The sequence below is a fragment of the Bufo gargarizans genome, chromosome 4, assembly GCF_014858855.1.
Source record: "Bufo gargarizans isolate SCDJY-AF-19 chromosome 4, ASM1485885v1, whole genome shotgun sequence".
Taxonomy (NCBI): domain Eukaryota; kingdom Metazoa; phylum Chordata; class Amphibia; order Anura; family Bufonidae; genus Bufo; species Bufo gargarizans.
In genome coordinates this window covers 98,476,106-98,488,960 of record NC_058083.1, presented here as the reverse complement: position 1 = coordinate 98,488,960, position 12,855 = coordinate 98,476,106, and the positions used below count along the sequence as shown (strand labels likewise).

At 43.6% G+C, this 12,855-nt stretch overlaps 1 protein-coding gene across 7 annotated transcripts in view; it reads left to right on the top strand.

Moving 5' to 3' along the window:
• Positions 1 to 12,855, top strand: part of ZBTB38 (zinc finger and BTB domain containing 38) — a 48,376-nt gene that overhangs the window by 10,803 nt on the left and 24,718 nt on the right. Inside the window, exon 1 of one of the 7 annotated variants that reach the window (XM_044292389.1) lies at positions 7,253 to 7,276. The exons of 4 other annotated variants lie outside the window; for them this stretch is intronic. The gene's annotated coding sequence lies outside the window, so the exon portion shown is untranslated. Of the gene's footprint in view, positions 1 to 7,252; positions 7,277 to 12,466; positions 12,649 to 12,855 lie in introns of those variants that run through there. 2 more of the 7 variants (XM_044292386.1, XM_044292387.1) reach the window with 2 other exon arrangements.

The following is a 12,855-nucleotide window of genomic DNA, read 5'->3' as shown; positions in this document are numbered from 1 at the left end:
GGTGGGGACCGGGTAAGTAGGAACCCCACCATGGCTCCAGCTACTCTGAAGAAGCCTGTTAAAAAAGTTTAGTCTTGGATAACGCCTTTAAAAAAAATACAGATATAGATGTAGTCCTCATCCATAAATGAACAGGAAGGGACAATGCTTCAAAATTATTCAAATATGAAACAAGGGTAAAAGGAAAAGTGGAACGGTTGACTACTGCAACCAATGACATTCCACCTGCCATTTTTAAAAGACCATTTTAAAAATTATAGGCTATGTACACCATCATTTTTTTTCACTTGGTCTTTATTAAAAATATTGAGCCATTCTGTCACAAAGGGTTAACTGTTTTTCTAGCTGTGTGAATCGTACTTGGTATTTTTCACTTTCACTTAGTGCCGGTCATCTAATAAATCTAATCTCTAAATTACTCAAAGGACATAAACAATTATTTAGGCCACATTCTTATCAGTAAGATAAGAAATGAGCAATAATGAGTGTTTATAAGGTCAGGGATAAGGAGTCCATCAGGTAAGCTGCCTGATGGAACAGAGTGAAAATTCTGATTCTGCTACTAGGGAAACTCGTGGCTGCACAAAGACAGTGGTTCAACATTTTTAATAAAGACCAATTAAAAAAATTATTTAGCCCAACATTAGTAAAATGCAATCATATACAAATTGCCCCAGAAGGTGTACATAGCCTTTAAAGGTCTGAGAACAGGATGGGTATGCGCTGCACCTCTTTATAAAGATGCATGGAAGCACTGGAAGCAGACACTGTTCTCTGGGTTTTCATAAATAAAGGGGTTGTATCACCAGAGACAACCGCTCTAAAAATGCAGCTGCCCGGGAGGGTCCTGCTCCTAGAACAGTGGTGGCGAACCTATGGCATGGGTGCCAGAGGCAGCACTCAGAGCCCTCTCTGTGGGCACCCGCACCCTGGTAAAAGTCTATGGTGTACCAATAAGCTTTAGGTTTTTCCTGCCATTCATCAGCGCAGGGTGCACTATGAACAGCACAGGCAGCGCACTGAATGTATGCAGGCTATTATAGCTAAATGATAAAGTACATGGAAGATATAGTATATTGGTATTCAGGTTAAATTGCCGTGTTGGCAGTTTGCGATATATAAGTGGGTTTTGGGCTGCATTTTGGGCACTTGGTCTCTAAAAGGTTCGCCGATTCGCAATCGTCCTGGAACACCCAGCAAACAGCTTATTTTCCGGGGAAGCCATGGCCAGCTAGGCATTTTCCTGCAGCCACTGTAGTACGAGTTACATGGTGGCCATTCAGATGACTCCATTCAGTTTCTCTCCAATGTGCATCAGAGAGGGGAGTTCAAAGCAGGGTACAGTACAAGGCCTAGTGAAGGCAGCAGCATCCTGAACACACAGACCTCACATCCAGCATGCATTACTTAGCAGGAAACATGACAGAAAAGTCTGAGACTAGGGGTAGGTTGCAAACAGTTTTAGGAAGTCTGAAAATAAATAACGGAATGAAGAATGGGACCTGAAACTTGGGACAACAATTTTTTTTTAAACCCTCAAGTTATTTACTAATTTTAAGTAAAACATTTTTTATATGTCAAAGATTTCGAAAGACAGGGGTAAACTGGCTATAGACCCGACATTTCCCAGTGGGCCGATGGCTAGGAGGCAGCCCAAGCCCCTTCTCATGGCAGCTAGCCGGGTATATAAAGATCTGATGGTCTAAGCATTAATTAATGTTAGGAGCAACCTGAGCTCAACTGTATCACCGCTCTCAGGATGGTGATACAGTTGAATACTGTGGAAAAGGCAGAAGTATTTTGTTCTGCAATGTGGTATTTGCATCTGCTATGGCTGTATTTTGTGCTGCACTGTGCTATTTAGTTCTGCTGGGGCAGTGTTTTGTGACGCACTGTACTATTTAGTTCTGCTGGGGCGGTATTTTGTGATGCGCTGTGCTATTTAGTTCTGCAGGGGCGGTAGTTTGTGCTGCACTACAGTATTGCAGGCCAACATGGCTTCTATTAATTTTGGCAACATGGGGCCACTTTTAGTTTTTTTTTCAGAGACACTTTAAGTTCCTAGTCCGCCCATTGTCGATAGCCTTAAAGTTCTGTAATATACTGTATATTCTGCACCAATGCTGTCCCTGAGACTACATCTGGAGGGCAAGAAGTGCAGAGAGAATGCTGCTACCATCTTTCATTTCTACAAACAAGGAATATGGGACTCCAGAAACTATATTTGGAGAACCCTGGAGAACCCCTTAAGAAGACAGCACTCTATTGTTCATACTTCTATAAAAAGACCACAATGTTCCTTCCCAATAAACAAATAGTGAACATATATACAGTACACATATGGCGAGTTTACATATTTTTTTTTTAACAAGCCATAAAAACTGTCTGAAACTTGTATCTGACTCTTTGATAACTGTCACAAAAGAAAGCAGCCAGTGCTAAATAAAATAAATTATATCCACACAAGATGACTTGTTCCGAGAAGACAGGAAGTGGGTCAGTCATATTTTGCAAGGCTGAGGTCAGCAATCTGGGTAGAAGCCAAATTCACAGATTCACTTACTGCAGCCTGTCTTAGCTGATTGCAGGCCTGTAATTCTAGATGCTTACTGTAAGCCCATGTATCATCTGTGTGGTGCTGGCATATAGCAGCCATTCACAATCAGATCAGTTCGTTCGAAGATACTCCTCAAAACACTGGAAATGACTGTAAGTGACAGAAGATGTATTTGTAGCTTATATGACGCATTAAACTCTGTATTCTATACTTGTATTACTTGTTTGCTTCCTTTGTCTCTAGTGGATATCTTTTCAGTGCCCACAAACCACAATAAACTGATTGCTTTCTTCCGTTAAAGTGGTTGTCCATTTAAAGGGGTATTATAACAAATTATCCCCAAGCCATGTGATAGGGAATAACTATCAGATCATGAGATTGAGGGCCCTGTACACTGTGGAACCTCCCTGATATGGAAATGCATGCCACTGCCCAATTCATTTCTATGGGGGTGCTGGAGATAACCAAGGGCTTGCACTCAGCTATATCCGGCAGTCCTATTAAGTGGAATGGAAGTTCCATTCAGATGGGGAGTAGCGATGGCCTTGTGGCTCGCCCGGTGATCGTTTTGTGGCGAACTTTGTGCGTTCGCAATTCGCCGTACATTCGACCATATGGCGATGTCCACCGGCAATATTCTTTTGCATTGCGCCAAACTTTGATCCATGACACATCCATCAGGTGGGACAGGACAGCCAATTGAGATGTTTTAGCACATGGACACACCCTATCACAGAACCCGATCTAGCAGCCATTTTACGTTATGTATTTTGCCAGTGTAGGGAGAGGTTGCTTTGTGGAGCAGGTTAAGGCTGTTATGGACACCAAACGCTAGCTAATAGGGCCATAAAAGTCCATTTAAGGACTGATATAGGTATGCTATCGATAAGTGTGATATACTGAAGGGCGTGATATACTTATAATATACTTTCTAACATAGAAAGTATATTATAGTGCATTTGTAATGTGCAGCAGTTGTGTGCGGGTCTGCTGCGATACCGCAGCTATATAGAGGGACAATCGCTATTGGAACAACTAATTGCAACAGGTGTGATATACCTGTTGCCCCAACAAAAACTGATTTAGGGGTGTGATATACCTATAATATACTTTCTAACATAGAAAGTATATAGTGCATTGTATTGTGCAGCAGTTGTGTGCGGTTTTGCTGCGATACCACAGCTATATAGAGGGACAAGCACTATTGGAACAACTATTTGCAACGGGTGTTACATACTTGTTGCTTCCCAAAAAACTGATTTAGGGGTGTAATATACCTTTTACACAAAATACTGATTGAGAGCTGCGATATACCTGTTGCCCCAAATAAACAGGGTGGTGTGATATAACTGTTGTGGCAAAAAAAATAATTGAGGGGTGTGATATACCTCTTTCCACTAAATATTGATTAAGGTCTGCGATATACCTGCTTCCACAAAATACTGATTAAAGTGATTGATATACCTGCTTCCACCAAATATTGATTGAGGCCTGCGAGATACCTGCTTCCACAAAATACTAATTAAGGGGTTTGATATACCTGCTTCAACAAAACACTGATTGAGTTCTGCGATATACCTGCTTCCACAAAATACTGATTAAGGGGATTGATATACCTGCTTCCACCAAATATTGATTGAGGCCTGCGAGATATCTGCTTCCACAAAATACTGATTAAGGGGTTTGATATACATGTTTCCACAAAATATTGATTGAGGCCTGCGATATACCTGCTTCCATGAAATACTGATTAAGGGGATTGATATACCTGCTTCCACAAAATACTGATTGAGGCCTGAGCTATACCTGCTTTTATGAAATACTGATAAAGGGGTTTGATATACCTGTTTCCACCAAATAGTGATTGAGGTCTGCAATATACCTGGTTCCACAAAATACTGATTAAGGGGATTGATATACCTGCTTCCACAAAATACTGAATGAGGCCTGCGAGATACCTGATTCCACAAAATACTGATTAAGGAGTTTGACATACCTGTTTCCACCAAATATTGAATGAGGCCTACAATATACCTGCTTCCACAAAATACTGATTAAGGGTATTGATATACCTGCTTCCACCAAATATTGATTGAGGCCTGCGAGATACCTGCTTCCATAAAATACTGATTAAGGGGTTTGATATACCTGTTTCCAACAAATATTGATTGAGGCCTGCGATATACCTGCTTCCACAAAATACTGATTAAGGGGATTGATATACCTGCTTCCACCAAATATTGATTGAGGCCTGCGAGATACCTGCTTCCACAAAATACTAATTAGGGGTTTGATATACCTGCTTCAACAAAATACTGATTGAGTTCTGCGATATACCTTCTTCCACAAAATACTGATTAAGGGGATTGATATACCTGCTTTCACCAAATATTGATTGAGGCCTGCGAGATACCTGCTTCTACAAAATACTAATTAAGGAGTTTGATATACCTGCGTCCACAAAATATTGATTGAGGCCTGCGAGATACCTGCTTCCACAAAATACTGATTTAGGGGATTGATATACCTGCTTCCACCAAATATTGATTGAGACCTGCGAGATACCTGCTTCTACAAAATACTAATTAAGGGGTTTGATATACCTGCGTCCACAAAATATTGATTGAGGCCTGCGAGATACCTGCTTCCACAAAATACTGATTAAGGGGATTGATATAACTGCTTCCACAAAATACTGATTGAGGGCTGCGATATACCTGCTTCCACAAAATACTGATTAAGGGGTTTGATATACCTGCTACCACCAAATATTGATTGGGGCCTGCGAGATACCTGCTTCCACAAAATACTGATTGAGGGCTGCAATATACCTGCTCCCACAAAATACTGATTAAGGGGATTTTGATTAAGGGGATTTATATACCTGTTTTCACCAAATATTGATTGAGGCCTGAGCTATACCTGCTTCCATAAAATACTGATTAAGGGGTTTGATATACCTGTTTCCACCAAATATTGATTGAGGTCTGCAATATACCTGCTTCCACAAAATACTGATTAAGGAGATTGATATACCTGCTTCCACAAAATATTGAATGAGGCCTGCGAGATACCTGCTTCCACAAAATACTGATTAAGGAGTTTGACATACCTGTTTCCACCAAATATTGATTGAGGCCTACGATATACCTGCTTCCACAAAATACTGATTAAGGGGATTGATATACCTGCTTTCACCAAATATTGATTGAGGCCTGCGAGATACCTGCTTCCACAAAATACTTATTAAGGGGTTTGATATACCTGTTTCCACCAAATATTGATTAAGGCCTGCAATATACCTGCTTCCACAAAATACTGATTAAGGGGATTGATATACCTGCTTCCACAAAATATTGAATGAGGCCTGCGAGATACCTGCTTCCACAAAATACTGATTAAGGGTTTTGACATACCTGTTTCCACCAAATATTGATTGAGGCCTACGATTTACCTGCTTCCACAAAATACTGATTAAGGGGATTAATATACCAGCTTCCACCAAATATTAATCGAGGCAAGTGAGATACCTGCTTCCACAAAATACTGATTAAGGGGTTTGATATACCTGTTTCCACAAAATATTGATTGAGGCCTGCGATATACCTACTTCCACTAAATACTGATTAAGGGGATTGATATACCTGCTTCCACCAAATATTGATTGAGGCCTGCGAGATACCTGCTTCCACAAAATACTGATTAAGGGGATTGATATACTTGCTTCAACAAAATATTGATTGAGGCCTGCGAGATACCTGCTTCCACAAAATACTGATTAAGGGGATTGATATACCTGCTTCTACAAAATACTGATTGAGTTTTGCGATATACCTGCTTCCACAAAATACTGATTAAGGGGTTTGATATACCTGTTTCCACCAAATATTGATTGAGGCCTGCGAGATACCTGCTTCCACAAATACTGCTCTTCTCTAGGGACTTAGGCAGAGGGTCATTTTGAATATGACAGGCAGAGGAAGAGGCAGGCCGTTCCACAGGGGTGGTAGGGGTCAGGCAAGTGCACTAGGCCGGAGCCTAAGTGGGAAGTTGGAGAAGGCGCGTGTGATTACTCCAAAGGACGCACCAGAGTTGGTTGAGTGGCTCATTCAGCCTTCCGCTTCTGCACCCTCCTCATCCTCTGTATCTGCACCCTCCTCACTCTGCTGTGTGCACCTCCAAAGACACCACCACCACTATAGTGTCACGGCTTGGAGGTTGTTTGCCTTGACACTTTCGCCACGATGCTGGTTGCCAGTGGCAACGTGTTGCTGTTTATGCATGTGTGTGCGCTTTCCCTTTAAGGCTCACTTCCCTTCTGGTGAGCACAGGGTTAAGGTGTGTGCTAGGTGGAGCTGGGTGTGCCCTCTTAGCTCCTATAGTCTTGGTGTTGAGAGCATGGGGTCAGATTCACTTCAGCTTTTATTGGGGCTGGATGCTATGGTCCTTTCTGGGCATTTCCAGCTGCCCTGTCCTTGAGGGCCACCTTGTGGGACAGCGAAGTCCTTGCCTATGTCTACCCCTCCCCATTGTTGTTATGTGTGGTGCTGCACTTATGGGTTGATGTTTGTCTAGTTGTTTGTTCCATGTGCGGTTTGTCTATGGTGTGGATAATCCCGCATCCTGATGATCCCGCACGTCCTGCTTGTTGCACCTCCAGAAGGGGATCCCTGGAATTCCCCGGATGGGGAACTCCAAGACAGCAAGCTGTGGCTTCCGGTAAGTGACCTTGTCGTTCTGTTGTCTGTGGTCAGTAGGGCCCAGGTTCCGGTGCATGAGCCCTCCTACCATCTGGGCTTGCTAATGCGGTTAGGAGGTCAGGGATAGGATGAGGATGGCAGTAGGAGGTGACCATCTCCCTTATCCTGGCTTCCAGGCCTAGTGGCTTTCCTAATTTCAGACATTGTATGGTGGAGGGTTTCCCCCACTCCCTCCACCCTTCTAGTAAGTATGTGGTGGCTGCAAATATGACCTAAAGCTTTTTCAGGTTCGCCTGCCCATGGGGCCCGCGGCGAACGCGCGGTTCGCGAACATTTGATCGCGAACACGTGTTTGCGAAACGTCCCGGCCGATGTTTGTCTTTCACTAATGGGGAGCATAGGTCCCCATTCATGTGATCGGCGTGGACCCCAGCTGATCACTTATCTAATGGGACAGACCCTTTAAAGGGGCACTCCAGTTACAGTTGCAAGAAACAGTATGTGAACCCTTTGGAATTATATGGATTTCTGCACAAATTGGTCATAAAATCTGATCTGATCTTCATCTAAGTCACAACAATAGACAATCACAGTCTTCTTAAACTAATAACACACAAAGATGTTACCATGTTTCTATTGAACACACCATGCAAACATTCACAGTGCAGGTGGAAAAAGTATGTGAACCCCTAGACTAATGACATCTCCAAGAGCTAATTGGAGTGAGGTGTCAGCCAACTTGAGTCCAATCAATGAGATGAGATTGGAGGTGTTGGTTACAGCTGCCCTGCCCTATAAAAAACACACACCAGTTCGGGGTTTCCTTTTCACAAGAAGCATTGCCTGATGTGAATGATGCCTCGCACAAAAGAGCTCTCAGAAGACCTACGATTAAGAATTGTTGACTTGCATAAAGCTGGAAAGGGTTATAAAAGTATCTCCAAAATCCTTGCTGTGCATCAGTCCACGGTAAGACAAATTGTCTATAAATGGAGAAAGTTCAGCACTGCTGCTACTCTCCCTAGGAGTGGCCGTCCTGTAAAGATGACTGCAAGAGCACAGCTCAGACTGCTCAATGAGGTGAAGAAGAATCCTAGAGTGTCAGCTAAAGACTTACAAAAGTCTCTGGCCTATGCTAACATCCCTGTTAGAGAATCTACGATACGTAAAACACTAGACAAGAATGGATTTTATGGGAGGATACCACAGAGGGAGCCATTGCTGTCCAAAAAAAACATTGCTGCATGTTTACAGTTTGCAAAAGAGCACCTGGATGTTCCACAACAGTACTGGCAAAATATTCTGTGGACAGATGAAACCAAAGTTGAGTTGTTTGGAAGAAACACACAACAATATGTGTGGAGAAAAAGAGGCACAGCACACCAACATCAAAACCTCATCCCAACTGTGAAGTATGGTGGTGGGGGCTTCATGGTTTGGGGCTGCTTTGCTGCGTCAGGGCCTGGACGGATTGCTATCATCGAAGGAAATATGAATTCCCAAGTTTATCAAGACATTTTGCAGGAGAACTTAAGGCCATCTGTCCACCAGCTGAAGCTCACCAGAAGATGGATGTTGCAACAGGACACCAACCCAAAGCATAGAAGTAAATCAACAACAGAATGGCTTAAACAGAAGAAAATCCGCCTTCTGGAGTGGCCCAGTCAGAGTCCTGACCTCAACCAGATTGAGATGCTGTGGCATGACCTCAAGAAAGTGATTCACAGCAGACATCCCAAGAATATTGCTGAACTGAAACAGTTCTGTAAAAAGGAATGGTCAAGAATTACTCCTGACCGTTGTGCACGTCTGATCTGCAACTACAGGAAACTTTGGGTGAAGTTATTGCTGCCAAAAGAGGTTCAACCAGTTATTGAATCCAAGGGTTCGCATACTTTTTCCACCTGCACTGTGAATGTTTACATGGTGTGTTCAATAAAAACATGGTAACATTCAATTCTTTGTGTGTTATTAGTTTAAGCAGACTGTGATTGTCTATTGTTGTGACTTAGATGAAGATCAGATCACATTTTATGACCAATTTATACAGAAATCCATATCATTACAAAGGGTTCACATACTTTTTCTTGCAACTGTATATAGGATAAGGGATAACTATTAGAGTGGTGGGGGTCCGACTGCATGACACTGCAGCACTGTACATTTCTATGGGACTGCAGAAGATAGAGTACAAGCACTCAGCTATTTGTCAGTCCCATGGAGATGAATGGAACTTGGATTTGCATGCTCAACCTGCCACTCCACTTATTTCACAGGCCCTCCTGAAGAACAGGGCAGTGGCTCAGCTATTTCAGTCGGCCCCATATAAATAAATGGGAGTGGTGGCTGCGCAAGCGCAGTTCGCAAGTGCGGTGCGCTCCCATTCATTTGTATAGGGAGAGCACTTGGGAAAGGCTGGACCCCTGCAAACCGAAACCCTGTTGATGTAGGTGCGGGTCCCAGAGGTGGGACCTGCACCTATCAAACAATGGGGGCATATCCTAGCAAAATGCCCCCATTGTCTGTGATGGGAATACTCCTTTTAATGACCTTGCGATTTTCCATTTTTGTGTGTTTGTTTTTAACTCTCTTCTATTTCACCTCCCTGAAGCCAGAACTTTTTTTTTTTTTTTTCCATTAACATAGACGTTTGAGGGCTCATGTTTTACAGGACAAGTAGTACTTTCTAATAGCACTATTCAATATTGCATAAGATGTAATGGGAAGATAGAAAAAAATTCCAAATAGGGTGCAATCTATCCATTTTGGAGTGTGTATGACTTTTTATTCAATTTTTTGGGGAGGTGAAGCAACCAAATGGCAAATCGGACATTTTAATGTTTTTCCTTTATGGCATTCACAGTACAGCACAAATACATTTATATTTTAGTAGTACAGGCATTTTTGGGATATGGCGATACCAATGATCTTTTTATTGTTTATTGTTTATTTTTAAGAAGGGGAAAGAGGTAATTTGAACTTTGAACACTTTATTTATATTTTTTAAAATACTTTCTAAAACTTTTTTTTTACACTTGGGGTACTTGAACGTGCAGCTGTCTGCTTGCTTGCATTACCATTGCAGTCCATGGGAGTTTCATTATTTTCCACAGGCAGGGCTCCATAGTAACATCGCTGTGGTAAGCCTTGGAACCTTTAGCAGGCTCGGAGCTACCACAATGAACAAACGGCTCCCCCGATCTCTGTGCAGGAGAGACGTTTGGGCCCCGAAGTACAGCACTCCTGGGGAAAAGCCTCTCAGATGCCATGGTCACAATGGTACCCCAGCTGTTTTGTAACTACAACTTCCAGAATCATCCTTTCACTTCTATGGAAGTTACAAGAATAGCAGAGTAAGTGTGCTTGCTGGGAGTTGTAGTTTCACAGCAGCTGGAGTGTAGGAGGTTGCTGATCTCTGGACTACAGAATCTGCAGGGTCAAATGTCTGTGATTTTAGTTATCGGCGGTCTCAGACATTAGCTCCAGTTGTCTGCTATTCAAAACAACAGAAACAGCTTCTGAGGGGGCGCCATGTTTAAATAACGCGATTCGGCCGTACATGTACGGAGGAGATCCGGAAGGAGTTAAAGGAGATCTCCCATAAAGATTTATAATAAAATGTGAAAAACCTTTTTCACATTTTCTATACTGACAATGACTTGAAGTTACAGGCCCTAAGCCACAGGCTGCACTACTGAGAAAGTCTGTCAATTGTACCCTTCATATTTCTACTAGATACAGTGCAGTCATGAAGACTATACTGCGATGAGCCTACCCATATAGCTGCCAATGATCAGGCACCAACAGAAGTAGATATTGCTGAATTTAGAGATTTGGATGCTCATCTAGATATTATTTTACATAGGGCAAACATTTCAAGTGTTACCAGATGTTACAAAAAATCAATGCTGTCCCCTGAACCGTGCATCTAATAAGCCCTCTGATTGATGGGGGAGTTGATAACATGCCCAGAAGTCCATGTTATCCTTTTCTCTGGGGTCATGTACAGTTATACCTAGACCAGAGGATGTGCACACATAGAAAGGGCAGGCTGCACTTCCCGTACCACAGACATGATGACTGTCAATCGCTTCTATCAATCCGATTGTTAGCGACAACTATTACACCCATGGTAAATATTTATTGACCACAGGCTCAAATGACTTATGTTAGAAATGACTTTCCCTGGATGCCTGCTATGTTAATTGGCGGCCATTTGCAGTTGTTGTCTATGGTTGAAAATTCATCAATTCTAAAAATGTTTTCCCATGTATGGGACATGGCTGAGACTGGCACTGGACCATCAATGTCATTCTTGTTCTAGCAAGGGCTGATCCTGCGCTGGTCCCATATTGTTCCCGCATTACTGAGAAATGATGTTTTGATATATGCAAATAAGCCTCTAGGAGCAACGGGGGCGTTGTCATTACACCTTTCTCTGCAGCTGACTTTGATTGACAGGACAAGGCACTGTAAACATGATCACCCCCGGCCCTGTCACTCTAAGTGCAGAGGGGCGGCAGTTGCAGAGGGAGCAGCAATGCGGGCACATATGAACATGGCACCAACACAGACGTCTTCAGCTGCCAAGCGCACATGTAACAGGTCAGCCGGTGTCATAGGTACAGATCTGCTGACAGATGCCCTTTAATTTACTGGACACTGCAAATCATAGGTGGCATTAGTAATTGCTTATAATTTAAGGTGCAGCCCAGGAGCATAACTATAGCGGGTTCAGCCACACCCGAGCCATGGGGCATAGGACCAACATTACATGGCATCAGTTTTATAAATGGCGCAAGCTAGGGGCTTGTTACACGTTGGGCCTTACGGCGCTGGGGTTTCAAGTCACTCTTTTGGCGGAGGCCTAGAGCTGGGAGGCCTGTGTGTGGCCTCTAAATAATATCATGGGGGGGGGGGGTCATTTGCAAGATGGCGGCGATGAAGTGGTTGTCAATAGCTGCTCTCCTTTTGCTGTGCATTTGTTTTGCTAAACATCCCTTAAAAGCCTTGTGGACCTACAAGTTGCAGCAAGTGAAATCTTCCTGCTGCCCTGGTATCCCTCTGTACCCTCACTCTTATAATATCGTTACAGGCCGTCCTCGGGCTCCCATTCCTTTTCCCCACAGTCTGCATGTCACCGCCATTAGGTCATTGGGAAGCAAGGAGGAGCCCTTCGTTCTCGGCGCTGCTTCGCCACTAAGTGCTCGGGCGCCACCTGCTGGTAGAACAGCGCCCGGCCGCTCTGCACACTGCATGCAACTGACTGTAAACATCCGCGGCTGCACGGAGGTAAGGGCCCGGGTGGCCTGGTCCCGCAGTGCGTGCGGGGGATGCGGGGCACAGTCACTTCTTCTGGGGGCTTCTCTTGCCGAGGATGCTTTGGCTCTGGTCAGTTGTGTGCTGCCAGCTGTGCAATGGACTTCTGTATTAGGGGCATGACGTGTGTTGTTAGCATGTTAGCAGGAGCTGTCATATTTCGTGTGTGACCACATGCCATAGTGCTGCATGCCGGGTGGACAGGCCTGGCAGTGGGCAGCTGGCATTGCAGCTGTAGGGCTGTGCATGGCACTGCTGCAGGTTGAGGATTTGTATTGT